Here is a 17,663-nt window from a genome sequence, read left to right as displayed (position 1 = left end):
AATCAGCTCTTTTACCTGTAAAAAAAAATGCGAACACACCCTAACAGTAAAACCGACCACCCACCCAACCAACCCCCCAAATAAAAAGCCTATCTAAAAAACCTAAGCTCCCCATTGCCCTGAAAAGGGCATTTGTATGGGCATTGCCCTTAAAAAGGGCATTTAGCTCTTTTACCTGCCCAGACCCTACTCTAAAAATAAAACCCACCCAAAAAAAAAACTTAAATAGACCTAACACTAACCCCCGACGATCCACTTACAGTTTTTGAAGTTCCGAAGTGTAAGATCCATCCAGCCGGCAAGAAGTCTTCAGCCGGGCGGCTTCTTCCATCTTCATCCATTCGGCAAAGTCTTCATCCATGCAACCTCTTCTATCTTTATCCATTCGGCGTGGAGCGGAATCCATCCTGAAGACATCCAGCGCGGAGTTCCTCTTCAATACTGTCACCGCCGTTAACTGGAACTTGAATGCAAGTGATGTCATCCAAGATGGCGTCTCTTGCATTCCTATTGGCTGAAAAGTTCCAATCAGCCAATAGGGTTAGAGCTGCTAAAATCCTATTGGCTGTTCCACTCAGCCAATAGGATTTGAGCAGCTCTCATCCTATTGGCTGTTCCAATCAGCCAAAAATCTATCTATCTATCTGTCTGTCTGTCTGTCACTCTCTGTCTCCCTCTCTCTCTCTCTCTCTCTCTCTCTCTCTCTCTCTCTCTCTCTCTATATATATATATATATATATATATATATATATATATATATATATATATATATATATAGATAGATAGATAGATAGATAGATAGATAGATAGATAGATATATATATGTAACAAACTTTTTATCCAACCTTCTTTGGACCAGAAAAGGTTTTAGATTTTGAAATAGTTTGAATTATGGAATATTTGTACATTTGCATCTGTAAAATGGGACAGCTTGAAGAGAGGATGGGACTAAGTATAACTCACAATTTTTTGTTGTTGTCATTTACATAATATTTACATGCCATAATACAGTTTATACATGGTACATAAAAGTAGTTTTATATCCTCTTTAATACTTTTTTTTATACATAGTAACATCAAAAAGATAGTACAGTACTGTAATCTGAAAGGTAATAGTTGTTTTAAATAAATATAGACTATAATTTGCATTTTAGAATAAAATAACAAACAAACAAAAAAAAACAACAAATTGAAATATATTTAAATAAAGGAAAACTCCACTACAATTTTTTTGAAAAGTCAGATACATGAATGTATCCCAAATTGGGCTTGATTACAAGTTGATCACTAACTTATCACGCGCCCGCAAACTTGCAAATTTGCCCTTTTACAGGTGGGCAATAAATAACCAGCCATTACAACTGGCTTGTTATTGCTTCCGCAAGCTCGCGGTAGCAATTAGCGCTTAGGAAAATTAATCAAAGGTCAGAAGTGACCCAAGTGGCCCCAAAATAAAGGGTCTTTTAGTTTTTTATAAAAAAATTTTTTTGTTTTTTTCCCAATAAAAAACTACTGCACTAGGCCATTTTTAGGGGTTAAAAGTGTGTGGTGTGGGGTTTAAAAAACAAACAAAAAAACGGCACTGAAAAATGTATTTACATAGCGGTCTATGGAAACTGTGTGTTCCTTCTAAAAATATATGTATATACATATTTACATGTATTTATGTGTTAATATGTGTATATACATATTTACATGTATTTATGTGTTAATATGTGTATATACATATTTACATGTATTTAAGTGTTAATATGTGTATATACATATTTACATGTATTTATGTGTTAATATGTGTATATACATATTTACATGTATTTATGTGTTAATATGTGTATATACATATTTACATGTATTTATGTGTTAATATGTGTATATACATATTTACATGTATTTATGTGTTAATATGTGTATATACATATTTACATGTATTTATGTGTTAATATGTGTATATACATATTTACATGTATTTATGTGTTAATATGTGTATATACATATTTACATGTATTTATGTGTTAATATGTGTATATACATATTTACATGTATTTATGTGTTAATATGTGTATATACATATTTACATGTATTTAAGTGTTAATATGTGTATATACATATTTACATGTATTTATGTGTTAATATGCGTATATACATATTTACATGTATTTATGTGTTAATATGCGTATATACATATTTACATGTATTTATGTGTTAATATGCGTATATACATATTTACATGTATTTATGTGTTAATATGCGTATATACATATTTACATGTATTTATGTGTTAATATGCGTATATACATATTTACATGTATTTATGTGTTAATATGCGTATATACATATTTACATGTATTTATGTGTTAATATGCGTATATACATATTTACATGTATTTATGTGTTAATATGCGTATATACATATTTACATGTATTTATGTGTTAATATGTGTATATACATATTTACATGTATTTATGTGTTAATATGCGTATATACACATATTAGCACATAAATATATATGTATATATTCATATACATATATATTTAAAATTGCTGCACATCGCTGTGCGACTTACCCCTTTGATGTGCTGTTTTGTGCCTTGTATGATGGCATCAAAATAATGCTTCCATTGGAGCCTATGGAAGCACGCTCTCTTGAGGTCACGTTCGCATTGCACCTAGCTTGTAATACCAGCGCACATTTCCATGCGCTGGCATTACTCAGTTGAGCGCAAATATCACTTTTCACTAATGTTTAATTCAATATTAGCTTGAACGTTTCTTTTATTACCATTTTTTTTTACATATTCCGTTACATTATTTTATACAATTTTGTTTTCATGTGCATGTAAATATTGAAAGCATAGCTTCGTTTTGAATATACGTTGACATTTAAATATGTGTATTGCTAAATAAAATTGTTGATTAATTATACTAAAGGTCTGTGCCAATGAGTAAAATATAAAACTCCATTTAAACATTGCAATACACTAAAGATGCTAAGCAATTTTTATTTGAGTGCCACATATATGGGCTACAGGCAGCTTCAATTTTATTATGCAAAGTCAGCAAATCTAACTTTCTTTACGAAGCAGTTCTTGCTTATCTGACACAGTTCCAGCAAATTATATTACAAAAACTCTACGGGTTGTGCTGTTACTATGGTTTCGCAGCAGGATCTAGAAAAGGAGGACATTGAATGAGATTTAAGGATGATAGCAGTTAGTTAAACTGCTGGAAGATAGAGCTTCATGGACCTTTGAAGACGCATTAGTAATATTGAAACTATATCACTAGATGAATAAACTTGATTATTATTTTAGTAAAATTGACATATTGAAGATTTTTAAGTAAAAGTTTGAAAGACATTTTTTACCTAGTAAGTTATAAACGTAGCTGTTCTATCTAGATTACTGCATATGCTTGTGCTATAAAATGATAAGCTTATAGGTTATTACATAATTACATAAACGCAAGAAAATACATACATTACAACTTGCAAAGATCTAGATTACGAGTGGTGCGCAAACAAGTTGAAAGTTAACGCATTCGCTCTAGAGCAATTGAATTGAACATGCGTCGGGTTAGTGCGACTTCAGAGCTCTTGTTAACTGGTAAGCTTGAATAAAAAGATGCAAAAAATGCATCAAATATACATTCAAGAGTACAGTTACACACATAATAACACTTCTTTGTAAAAATTATTTTTTAAAATATTGTATTAAAAAGCTATAAGGTCTTAAAAATATGAAGTCTCAGGTATTTAACTTTAACATAGAGATACATGCATATGCATGTCTAAATATGAATATGTATATATATATATATATATATATATATATATATATATATATATATATATATATATCTATGTTTATATGTATGTACATATGTATTTATGTATTTACAAGACATATGTACACATAAAAACATATGTATACATATATAAACATATATAAGTACTTTGGAACCCTTTGCAGTCAAGTAGCTGAAAACATTTAAAATCATATTTATGCATTATTCATATTTAATAGTGTTTAACTATGGATATACTGTAAATATTTCACATTCTAATGTTATTCACATACGTGAATATGTTCTAAGTAATTTTAAATAGATATTCCTGTATATATCTAATCTATACCTATATATAATTATATATATATTTATAGGTATAGATGTATATACAGTATGCATATTACCAAAAATCTATTATATATATATATATATATATATATATATATATATATATATATATATATATATATATATTTATATTTATGAATAAATGGAATGTGAAATATTGATAAATCCATGTTGGGTTAGCACACTTGTGACAATGTAAATGCACGACTTGTTGGGTGTCAGTTTTTTTCCCACTTTTTGCATGAAATTGACTTCTACGGGGAATAAGTTAACACGGTCACGATACCCTCTCCAGCTTTTTGCATGCGTCCGGTTCGTGCTTGAGTGAAAACATTTTACTTTCAACCTGTAATACGTGTGGTTCCCAACGAGTGCAAAAAGCTTACTTATAGCGGAGTGTGCGTGCGAGCAGGAGAGATAAATAGTGCTCTACTGATAATCTAGCCCATAGTTGGTGAATGCCCATTTCTGCCTCCTCTTGTCGGAAAACTTTAGATTAGCTTTAGATTGTACGTTTAAGAGCCTCTCTAACTGTAGCTCATGTACACAAATGCATCTACGACAATGGTCAAGGGCAGAGCGCTCCTCTCTTTTTGTTTGCCTGTAAGTCAATGTAAGTGTAGTACATGTAATAGTCTTTCATAATGTCTCATTGTAAGTTTTTTATTGTGTTGTACTCTTATGATTATAATGTAACTTTGTATTCTGCTGAGTAAAATATTGGTGCTTTCTAAATAAACTATATTAATAATAAGATAGTCAAGTGATAATATTTTGCAATTCATTTTTTATTTATTCATTTATTTGTTTGTTGCATGTTTCAAACTCCCTTATTCTTTAACATGGTCCAGTACACAGATTTCAAAACCATAGCAGCCATTTTAGTATTTCTCTAATAGCTTTGGATTTTGCTGAGTTGTAAGATATTCCACATAAAAAAAAAATAATCAGATTTACTCACTTGAAAATCCTTATAAGGCATGCTTTTGTACAAATAGGAGAAAGGAAGGACGATCCACTCCTCATGGATAAGGTAAAATAAATCTTTATTTCCGTGTCATTAAAACAGGTCAAGGAAGTCAGGGAAGCATCCCAAACACTCTGCAAAGTAGGCTCAGCACTGGGTTTACGCGTTTCGGCTAGGTAGCCGTAGTCATAGCCTATAGCAATGTGCCTTGCTTCATTATTTAAAACAGCAAGAACAATTTGATTGGCCGATTAAGGACACTTTCATTGTCTAGTATTTACCAGGGATTATAGGGGAACAGGATAGTTATATTGATATATCAATGATTATACAAATTATCATGGACTGTTAAAGCAACAATACCATAATGTAAAGAAAATATAATTTATACTAAACAGCACTAATATTGGAATATTAGAATGTTAGAACCCTCATTTAAAAACAAAGTGCCATACATTGAATCAATTTATCAACAAATAAAATAACTTGTAACAATTGTAATACTAGTTAACTGTTTTACCCCTGTGACACACTTTGTACAAAACCCTACTTTTCAACACTCCTGACTTCTATAAGGACTTGTCTGCACAGAACTTGATAAATGTGGGCTATTGTTTGACATTTATTTCCTTTATCAGTATTTCTGTAGGTTAATTTATGTTTTTTTTGTACAGGAAATGATGGCTAAAGTTCTGTGAGTCATACAGTATTGTCATGTAGTGTCTTATTTCCTAGAAACATTGTTGTTATAACATTTTGTTTTCCAATTTTGTGTCACTTTTTGTCAATGTTGCATCAATATTTTTTTACTATGCTGTGTCATTTTTGTCACAGATTTTTGCATTCCTCTTACATCATCTTTGGCGTGAATCTTTTCCTGCAGTTGCCTCTATTTAGTAATACGAAAAACATTATTTTTTGCCTGTTTGGATTCCATCCCTGTCTGTGCTAGTACTCTGTGAATTATCCTTGTGTAAGACAAAAACTTATTTATATGTTTAACATTTTAATGGAAACATAGAACTGATTAGGTCATTATAAAAAAATGTAATATATTGTCCAATCATAACAAAACATTAAAATTAAAATAGCAAGTTTTGCTTACGTATATGTCAATTAAGTCAAAATATTTTAAATAATACATTTTGCAAATGTAATTATGTATAACATAGATGTATAGTTCACATATTGAGATTTCTGCATTATTTATTAATGGATTGAGTCAGTTATATTTTATTACAATATCTATATTAAAATGTTATGAACAATATTATTGCTTAATAGTAAAGTTTTATTGTAATTATTTTATTAAAGTATTTATAAACAAGTTGAGTTATCAGATATTTCTAAATGAAGCCTGGTGGAAATTTCATTATGGACTGAGATTATAAATGTACAATGGCATTGAAAAGAATGATTAATTGACAAGCATGCCAAACTAAGAAATGAATGTAAGTTGTCTTGGTGCCCTTTAAGCTGAATCTATAACAGCGAAAATAGTAAAAGTGTCTTGCTCAGGCAATTTAATTCATCTGAAAAAATGCTCCTGGCTACTTTTTTGCCAATGGGAAATATATTAGCTAAAAGGTGCTTGTCTCTTTACATTAGCCTCTCTTTTCCCATAATACTGAGCAGCACAGTTTAATAACTCAGTACAAAGCAGCCTTAATTTGGCAAATCTTGAACTGTCTCAAAGCTGTGAACGTTAGGGATAGCAAGAAATGTAGCATTACATGTGAGTTAAATATAATTTTAAAAGATTTTAGAATGAAACGTTTTAATTTTAAATTTCACCAGAAAATAAATAAATCACAATACTGCATGGACCAATTTGTCAGAATCCTTCGTTTTGGATTTTGTACTTTGTCAAAGTATTTTTTCTTCAGATTTACTTTCCTGAAGCACCATATTTACAGCAGCTGACTTCTTAGATTAGATCTTTATGTTGTTGTCTGTGATGGCAGCTAAAGGTTTAAGTAATTATTCAACTGGTTAGAACATTGTGCTGCTACTAGCAGAATGTGGTAGGGGATTAGAAAATATTGCAGTCAAATCCTGTAAATCATCTCAGAGTTTCTTAGCTTCAATGGTCCAGGCTTCAATACAATTTTCCTGATTTTTATTTGCTTCCATATACAATTGCATCATTGCAGTAACATTTTGAGCAGTGTATACAAACAAGTCTTTAATCATTTTTTTCTAGTTTCAAAGAACAAAAACTTTTAACATTACTTTACTTGTTATAAATAGTGTTGAAACACACTTATTCTTTCTTGATATTTTGGTGTCAATTTACTAATGTGTGAGCAGACATGATACAATATAGCGTATCATGTCCGCTGCACATCGATAAATGCAGACTGCATATGCTGTCGGCATTTATCATTGCACCAGTAGTTCTTGTGAACTGCTAGTGCAATACCACCCCCTGTAGATTTGTGGGCAATCAGCGGCTAGCAGGGGGTGTCAATCAACCTGATCGTATCCGATCGGGTTGATTTCTGTCCGCCGCCGCAGAGCAGGCGGACAGGTTATGGAGCAGCGGTCATGATAAATTGACCCCTTTGAGTGAGGTGCAGAATACAAACATTATTACCTGATTCTTAAATTAATGATTTTAATTGTTTTCAAGGATAGAGGTACAATTTTTGCATGGAGTCAAGTTATGTTTCTAGATTTTTAGGTAAGTTCTACCCCAGTGTTTCTCAACTTCAGTCTTCAAGTACCACATTATGGGCCAAATTTTAAAAATATCTTAACTAGAGCACAGGTGAAATAATCAACTAATAGGTGAGTGCTGTTTAGTAACCATGGTTACTCATCAGATAATTATTTCACCTGTGCTCTAGTTAAAATATTATTATATAGGGGTACTCGAGAGTTGAGAAACACTGTTCTATACTTTTTAATGCATGAATTAAAAATATACTTTATTATTTTCTCTGAAATTATTAGAATAGTTATATTGTTTTTCAGGAGATGTCCCTTTAATTACTTTACATGCAGTAACTGATTTCAACCATGACAGCCTCATCCACAATATGCTTTTTATGGCCACCATGGACGTTCTTTGAACTCTTATGAATCATTGTTCCTTAATTACAGATCTGTTTTTCTACACAAAAATAACAGGTCGATATATCTGACTGAAATATTTTATTATTTTCAATTTAAACTAAATATTTTTATTGTGTTATTTATTTATATTTATTTATATTATCTTATATAATAAAAGGCCAGGTATGTTTGTCAGATGCAGTCATGCGCAGTAGAGACAAACACACCTGGCCTTAATTTGTGTCGGCTTGGAGCGAGGTCAGTGCCACCTGTGAGATCTACAGCGTGAGAAGCGGCCGCGAGCTACACAGCAAATTCAGTGTCGGCTTGGAGCGAGGCCAGTGACAGCTGTGAGGTCTGCCGCGTGAGAAGCGGCCACGAGCTACATAGCATCAGTGTCTGCTTGGAGCGAGGTCAGTGACAGCTTAGGGAGCACGAGGTACACAGCATACAAGCTGAACAGCTATGAGGTCTGGCACGAGATAGGGAGCGCGAGGTACACAGCATACAAGCCATGATGGGGGCATGACTGGCGGGCATGGCAAGGGGTGTGAACTCGCAGGAGCGTGCAGGAGGGGCGTGGCTAGAGGGAGACACCAAAACAGAGGAGGGAAAGAAAGAGAGCAGAAGAGGGGAAGAGAGAATGCAAAAGAGTGAGAGCTTAAAAGAGAGGGAGAGAGAGAGCACAAAAGAGGGGGAGAGAGCTCAAAAGAGAGGGGGAGAGAGCTCAAAAGAGAGGAGGAGAGAGAGCTCAAAAGAGAGGGGGAGAGAGAGCTCAAAAGAGAGGGGGAGAGATAGTTTTAAAGAGAGGGGGTAGAGAGAGCACAAAAGAGAGGGGGGAGAGAGAGAGCTCAAAAGAGAGGGGGAGAGAGAGAGAGCTCAAAAGAGAGGGGGGAGAGAGAGTTTAAAAGAGAGGGAGTGAGAGAGAGCGCAAAAGAGGGGGGATAGAGAGCGCAACAGAGGAGAGAGAGTGCAATAGAGGGAGAGAGCGCAATAGAGGGAGAGAGAGCTAAAAAGAGAGGGGGAGAGAGCACAAAAGAGAGGGGAAGAGAGCGCAAATGAGAGGGGGGAGAGAGCGCAAAAAGTGGGAGAGAGAGTGCACAAAAGAGAGGGAGAGAGAGAGCACAAAGAGGGGGAGAGAGAGCTCAAAAGAGAGGGGGTAGAGAGAGCGCAAAAGAGAGGGGGAGAGAGCACAAAAGATAGGGGGGGAGTGAGAGTTTAAAAGAGAGGGGGGGAGAGATTTTCAAAGAGAGGGGGGAGAGAGCACAAAAGAGAGGGGGGAGAGAGAGATAGCACAAAAGAGAGGGGAGAGAGAGAGCGCAAAAGAGGGTGGAGAGAGAGCGCAAAAGAGAAGGGGGAGAGAAAGCGCAAAAGAGGGGGAGAGAGAGCGCAAAAGAGGGAGAGAGAGAGAGCGCAAAAGAGAGGGGGAGAGAGCACAAAAGAGAGGGGGGAGAGAGAGCAAAAGAGAAGGGGGAGAGAGAGCAAAAGAGAGGGGGAGAGTGAGCAAAAGAGAGGGGGAGAGAGAGCAAAAGAGAGGGGGAAAGAGAGCAAAAGAGAGGGGGGAGAGAGAGAGAGAGAGCGTAAAAGAGGGGGGAGAGAGAGCAAAAGAGGGGGGCAAGAGAGCAAAATAGGGGGGAGAGAGAGAGCCAAAGAGGGCGAGAGAGAGAGAGAGGAAAAGAGGGGGGAGAGAGCAGATGAGGGGGGGAATAGAGAGAGACAGAGAGAGAGAGAGCAAAATAGGGGGGAGAGAGAGAGCAAAAGAGAGGGGGAAAGAGAGCAAAAGAGAGGGAGGAGAGAGAGAAAGAGAGAGTGCAAAAGAGGGGGGAGAGAGAGCAAAAGAGGGGGGAGAGAGAGAGACAGAGAGAGCAAAATAGGGGAGAGAGAAAGAGCAAAAGAGGGCGAGAGAGAGAGCACAAGAGGGGAGAGAGAGCAAAAAAGGGGAGAGAGCAAAAGAGGGGGGAGAGAGAGCGCAAAATAAGGGGGAGAGAGAGAACTCAAAAGAGAGGGGGGAGAGAGAGAGAGCGCAAAAGAGAGGGGGGAGAGAGAGGGAGCAAGGGTTGGAACCGCGGTACCTAAAAAATTGGCCCGTGTACACAGGTTTTAGGACTAGTTCAATAATGATTCATAAATTCCAAATAATGTATTTTTTCACCCACAACTACTTTAAAAGTATGATGGTTTTCTGTACCTTTCAAAAAATATATCAAGTTATTGGTTTGTTTTTCCAGGATGGTAATATGTTGCTTAGTAGTGGTGTTTTGATGGATTCTTACAAGAAGAAATTTAAGATAAAAAATGTGAGTGCCCATTGAAGAAAAGAGCCTGTATTTTTAAGAGAAAATATTAGGAATGATGGTGGCAGTGATGATTAAATGAAGTTGAAAAATCTTGTACTAGAGAAAATCTATGGACTTACTTTTGGTCTGATGGAGTTTGAAGTCCTTAAAGTGTGGGTTCTTTGCGATTCTGGTCTTTTATGGAGGGTCTATTATGGATGTCTCTCTCAAGAAAATTTCTAGTGGGTTTTTCAGGTGGTGGGAACATTTTGTGGTTTTAAATTTCCTGTATTGGGCAGTTAATTTGTTATCCCATAGTTTTCTTTTTTTTAAAAACACACCAAAATGGAAACGGTACCATATCAAACAATGACCTAGATTAAAAGTTGTGGGGTACGGCCATACCGCTGAAAAATTAGTCTTCGCGAGCAGAATATTCATCTCACCTGTAATACAAGTCCTGGCGGTACGACTATACCGCTAGCGTTTTAGCCTATACCGCAACTCTCCATTCAGCACTCAAAAAATGTCTTGAGTGTGGAATTTTTAGGTCACCTGTATTACAGCTTGTGTGGTCTGGCTATTACGCTAGCGTTATAGCTTATACCGCATCAATACATTCCGCAATCAAAGACCAGTAGTAATGGAATTTGTGAAACAAAAATGTTTCACAAAACTCATAACAAAACTGTTACTAAGTATACGCATAAACTATTGACCCTTAAACCGCCATCCTCCAGCATCACAAATACTAAAATAAAACTTTTAACCCCTAATCTGCCGCCAACACTAAATTTAAGTATTAATTCATAATCCACCGCCCCCACATTGCTAACACTAAATAAACATATTAACCACTAATCCGTCGCCCCCGACATTACCAACACTAAATAAAGATATTAACCCCTAATCTGCCACACCCCACATTGCAAATACTAAACTAAACCTATTAACCCCTAAACCGCCAAACACCCACATCGCAAATATTAAACTAAACCTATTAAACCCTAAACCGCCAAACGCCCACAATGCAACTACCTAAATTAAACTATTAACCCCTAAACCTATCACCCCTCCAAACTTTAAATTAAAGTTACAATATAACTACCTTCAAATAAATAAAAACTTACCTGTGAAATAAAAAAAAAAAACCAAGCTTAAAGGACCAGTCAACACATTAGATGTGCATAATCAACAAATGCAAGATAACAAGACAATGCAATAGCAATTAGTCTGAACTTCAAATGAGTAGTAGATTTTTTTATAACAAATTTCAAAGTTATGTGTATTTCCACTCCCCTTGTACCATGTGATAGCAATCAGCCAATCACAAATGCATATACGTATAGTCTGTGAATTCTTGCACATGCTCAGTAGGATCTGGTGACTCAAAAATTGTAAATATAAAAAAGACTGTGCACATTTTTTTTAATGGAAGTAAATTGGAAAGTTGTTTAAAATTACATGCTGTATCTGAATCATGAAAATTTAATTTAACCTGAGTGTCCCTTTAAACTATAAATAAACCTAACATTACTATTTTAACAAATTAAAATATAACAAAAATAAAAAAACTAAATTACAAAATTTAAAAAATCCTAACACGACGGAAAAAAACCCCTCTAAAAAAAAATAAAAAAATCTAAGATTACAAAAAATATTAAACGAAATTATACAAAATAAAAAAATAAACCTAATCTAATACCCCTATAAAAACAAAAAAGCAACCCCAAAATAAAAAGAAATACCAATGCCCTAAAGAAATCGGCTCAACGCAACCATATCGCCTGCACAAGCCATTTTTTTGCAAACCTGTAATAGCAGCACTATTAAAGGTGAGCAGTGGAAATAGCTTGCAAGTTATTAGTGAGCCAGCCATAACGCAAAACTCATAATCTGGCTGAAGGCTTTTTGCAGTGCACCCCATAGAAGTTTATGGGAAGAAGGACTCAAGCAAAAAAAAATAATAATAAAAAAAATAGCACACCACTTGTAATCTGGCCCAGAAATGATGTTATCACTAGAATTGTGATTGTTTAGAACCTGAAAACCATGGATTGGGAGCTGAAAACTGCCGATAAACATGATCCCGAAATTGGAATCAACCCCATATTTTCTGAGAGTTAGAAAACAATTTTCAGAGGTAACAAACATGAAAAATAATTATTTTATATTGCATAGTTGTTTCGCTATTTATTATTATCCTTTATTTATAAAGCGCACACATTGTACGCAGCACTATACAATGTACATAACTAGCACTAGAATTGACATACTGTATGTAAACAAATGGAGAGGCCAATCAGTTGTAGATGTACTTTTATACAAAGTGAGCTACAGATAGAGAAGTTATCAAGCTTACAATCTAAGCTTAATGTTTATGGGCTCGATTTATCAAACACAGGCTGGCACGGACCTATATATTCGCCCCGCCTGGCGTCTCTTCTGGGGGGCAACAATGCATTTGCCTTGCATTTACCATTGTACACAAGCGCTCATGTGCACTCGCATACAACCATGTCCCTTGCCTGCGCACAGCCAATCACGTGCAGGCATATGCTGTCAATTTCCATGGTCAGAAAAGTCAGGGGAAATTGAAATTCTCCACCTAAGAGGTAGAGAACAGGGCAGGGCTTGTGCAAACCTGCAGTCAAAAGGGAAGAGAAGGGCTTGATAAATCGAGCCCAATATAAAAATATCAAGGAGCTTACTGAATGGTTCATTCTTCTAGAATAATATATTTTAAGAGTTGAAGGATCATTAATGGATATTTTGGTAAAGGTGAGTGGCGTAACTTTAAGCTGATATTTACAGATATGATTTTTATTGAAACTGCTGAATTATGGAGCATAGTCAGTCATAAGTTTTAATCACACCCACAAAGCAGTTTCACTATGAAGCGTGAACTGACTTTGAGTTATAAAAATGATGAATGAATACTTTTCTCACTTTTTAAAATTAGAATTTTTCATCATTCCTATAGCAACGTCTGCCATATCAGTTTTCTTAAAATCTGACATTGAGAAAGAAGGAAAAGCAGATGAATTCTAGCTTCAAGGAACAAAAATCTGTTCAATATGTTCAGAAATATAAAGCTGCATATTTCTATTACATTGCTATGCATACACAGGCGAGTATAATTGAAAAAAGCACTGAAGCAGCTATCTATATCACATTAAATTACTTTTGCCTAGATTATGAGTTTTGAGCGCTATAGGGAAATTAACGAATGCAACAAAAGTGGCGTTATTTAACCCTCTATAGCGCAGCCATTACAAGTTTTTAAAAAAACAGGCTTGTATGGGCGATATGGGGTTTTTAAGCTCCATAACCCACCAAAAACAAGCGCTGATTTGACGTGCTCGTGCATGCTTTCCCCATAGACATCAATGGGGAGAGCGGGTCAGAAAAAACCCACCTACCACCTGCGATCGTGGAAAGAAAAGCTCTGTAACGCAGCCCCATTGATGTCTATGGGGAAAACGAAAATACGGTTTAAACACTCTAACATAACCCCCTCATCTAAACACCCCTAATCTACTGCCCCCGACATCGACAACACCTACCTACAGTTATTAATCCCTAATCTGCAACTCCCGATTTTGCCGCCACTTAAATAAAGGTATTAACCCCTAATCTGTTTCTCTCAATATCGCCGTCACTATACTAAAGTTATTAACCCCTATTCCACTGGACCCCAACATCGCCCACACTATAATAAATCTATTAACCCCTATTCTGCCACTCCCCGACATCCCCGCAACTAAATAAAGGTATTAACACCTACACCTCTGGCCTCCACATCGCTACCACTAAATAAACCTATTAACCCCTAAACCACCAGCCCCCGACATTGCAACAACCTAAATTAAACTATTAACCCCTAACCCTAACATAACCCTTACATAAACCTAACCCTAAGACCCTATAAATTTAAAATAATTAAAATAGAGCTTAATTAAACTTACAATTATTAACTAAATAAACCTATTAACTCCTAAACCGCCAGCCCCCCACATTGCAACAACCTACATTAAACTATTTTAACCCCCAACCTCAACCCTAATGTAACTCTAATGTAACCCTAACCCTAACACCCCCCTAACTTTAACAAAATTAAAATAGAGCTAAACTAAACTTACAATTATTAACTAAATAATACCTATTTAAAACTAACTACATACTTACCTGTGAAATAAAACCTAAGCTAGCTACAATATAAATAATAGTTATCTTGTAGCTAGCTTAGGTTTTATTTTTATTTCACAGGTAAGTTTGTATTTATTTTAACTAGGCAGACTAGTTAGTAAATAGTTATTAACTATTTAATAACTACCTAGTTAAAATAAATACAAAATTACTTGTCAAATAAAACCTAAACTACCTTACACTAAAACCTAAAATTACAAAACATAAAAAAACAACCATAACAAAAAATAAAAAAACCTACCATTACAAAAAACAAACAAACAAAATTATCCAAAAAAATTTAAAATTATTCATATTCTAATACCCTTTAAAAAAAAAAAAAAAAAAAAACACCCCAAAATAAAAAAGCCTGACCCTTTGGGGGCCCTTAAAAGGGCCTTTTGTAGGGCATTGCCCTAAGTTAAACAGCTCTTTTGCTACAAAAAAACCCCTAACAGTATACAAACCCCCACCCTCCAAACTTAAAAGGGCCTTATTTAGGGCATTGCTACAAAAAAAAAACCTAAAAAAATACATTACACAAAATAACAGACAAATTATCAAAAATAATAAAAAATATTCCTATTCTAATACCCATTAAAAAAACACCCCAAAATAAAAAATCTAATCTAGAATAAACTACCAATGGCCCTTAAAAGGGCCTTTTGTAGGGCATTGCCCTAAAGAAATCTGCACTGTTTATGAAAAAAAATTACAAACACCCACTAACATTACAAACCCCCACCCCCCAAACAAAATAAAAACAAACTACCTAAAAAACCTAAGCTACCCATGGCCCTGAAAAGGGCATTTGTATGGGGATTGCCCTTAAAAGGGCATTTAGCTCTTTTACTGCCCAAACCCTAATCTAAAAATAAAACCCACCCAAAAAAAACTTAAAAAAACTAACACTAACCCCAAGACAATCCACTTACAGTTTTTGAAGTCCCGCTTGAATGATCTTCATCCCGGCGGAGAAGTCCTCATCCAGGCGGCGAGAAGTCTTCATCCAGATGTCCTCTTTAATCTTCATCCCGGCAGCAAAGTCCTCATCCAAGCGGCGAGAAGTCTTCATCCAGACGGCCTCTCCAATCTTCATCCAGGCGGCATCTTCTATCTTGATCCCAGCAGTGCGGAACGGGTTCATCCAAGCAGCATCTGTATGGGGATTGCCCTTAAATCCCCATTTAAACTTGATATTGAAATTACAGCATTAAAACACAAAAATACTTTGCTGCAAAGAACATGACAAATCTAATATTTGGAATCCACCATAGATAATATTACTTTTGATCAGTAAGTTAGTCTTTATTTCCTGCACAAACTAAAATAATTTCTTTTTATCCCATCTTAAAGGGACAGTAAACATTGCAGTATATTTTTCTACAATATTTTACATTACAGTTCATAGCTTCAAACAGATACAAACACAGCAGTGTACTCTCCAGAAGTTCTGCTATGGTGGCTAGTATTGCATACACAGTTATCGGAATTAAGGTAGGAAAATTCTGATTGGCTGATTCCAATCAGCCAATCGGATTGACCTTTCATTCTATTGGCTGTTCCAATCAGCCAATAGAATGTGAGGTCAATCCGATAGGCTGATTGGATCAGCCAATTAGATTGAACTTCAATCTGATTGGCTGATTCAATCAGCCAATCAGAATTTTCCTACCTTAATTCCGATTGGCTGAAACCTATCAGCCAATCGGAATTCGAGAGAACGTCATCTTGGATGACGTCATTTAAAGGAACCGTCATTCATCGTTCAGTCGTCGGCCAGGATGGATGTTCCGCGTCGGAGGTCTTCAGGATGCTGCCTCTCCGCTCCGGATGGATGAAGATAGAAGATGCCGATTGAATGAACACTTCAATCGGATGGAAGACCTCTTCTGCCCCGCTTGGATGAAGACTTCTACCGGATGGTGGACCTCTTCTTGCCCCGCTTGGATGAAGATTTCTACCGGATGGAGGACCTCTTCTTGCTCCGCTTGGATGAAGAATTCGGCTCGGCTGGGTGAAGACGACTCGAGGTAGGGAGATCTTCAGGGGGTTAGTGTTAGGTTTATTTAAGGGGGGTTTGGGTGGTTTAGAGTAGGGGTATGTGGGTGGTGGGTTGTTTTTTTTTTTACAAGTAAAAGAGCTGATTACTTTGGGGCAATGCCCCGCAAAAAGCCCTTTTAAGGGCTGATAAAAGAGCTGATTACTTTGTAATTTAGAATAGGGTATAGCATTTTATTATTTTGGGGGGCTTTTTTATTTTATTAGGGGGCTTAGATTAGGTGTAATTAGTTTAAACTTCTTGTATTTTTTTTATTTTCTGTAATTTAGTGTTTTGTTTTTTTGTATTATAGATTAGTTTATTTAATTGTATTTTAGTTTAGCTAATTGTAGGTAATTTATTTAATTAATTTATTGATAGTGTAGTGTTAGGTGTATTTGTAACTTAGGTTAGGATTTATTTACAGGTAATTTTGTAATCATTTTAACTAGGTAGCTATTAAATAGTTATTAACTATTTAATAGCTATTGTACCTAGTTAAAATAAATACAAAGTTGCCTGTAAAATAAATATAAATCCTAAAATAGCTACAATGTAACTATTAGTTATATTGTAGCTATATTAGGGTTTATTTTATAGGTAAGTATTTAGTTTTAAATAGGAATATTTATTTAATTATAGGAATTTATTTAATTATAGTAAATTTATTTAGATTAATTTAAATTATATTTAATTTAGGGGGGTGTTAGGGTAAGGGTTAGACTTAGGTTTAGGGGTTAATAATTTTATTATAGTAGCGGCGACATTGGGGGTGGGAGATTAGGGGTTAATAACTGTAGGTAGGTGGCGGTGATGTTAGAGAGGGCAGATTAGGGGTTAATACAATTTATTATAGTGTTTGCGAGGCAGGATTGTGGCAGTTTAGGGGTTAATACTTTTATTATAGTGGCGGCGAGGTCCGGTCGGCAGATTAGGGGTTAATAAGCGTAGGTAGGTGGCGGCGACATTGGGGGGGCAGATTAGGGGGTAATACATATA

Source organism: Bombina bombina, chromosome 2 (genome assembly GCF_027579735.1).
Source record: "Bombina bombina isolate aBomBom1 chromosome 2, aBomBom1.pri, whole genome shotgun sequence".
NCBI lineage: Eukaryota > Metazoa > Chordata > Amphibia > Anura > Bombinatoridae > Bombina > Bombina bombina.
The sequence above is the reverse complement of the archived record's forward strand: the minus strand, read 5'-3'. Positions refer to the sequence as shown.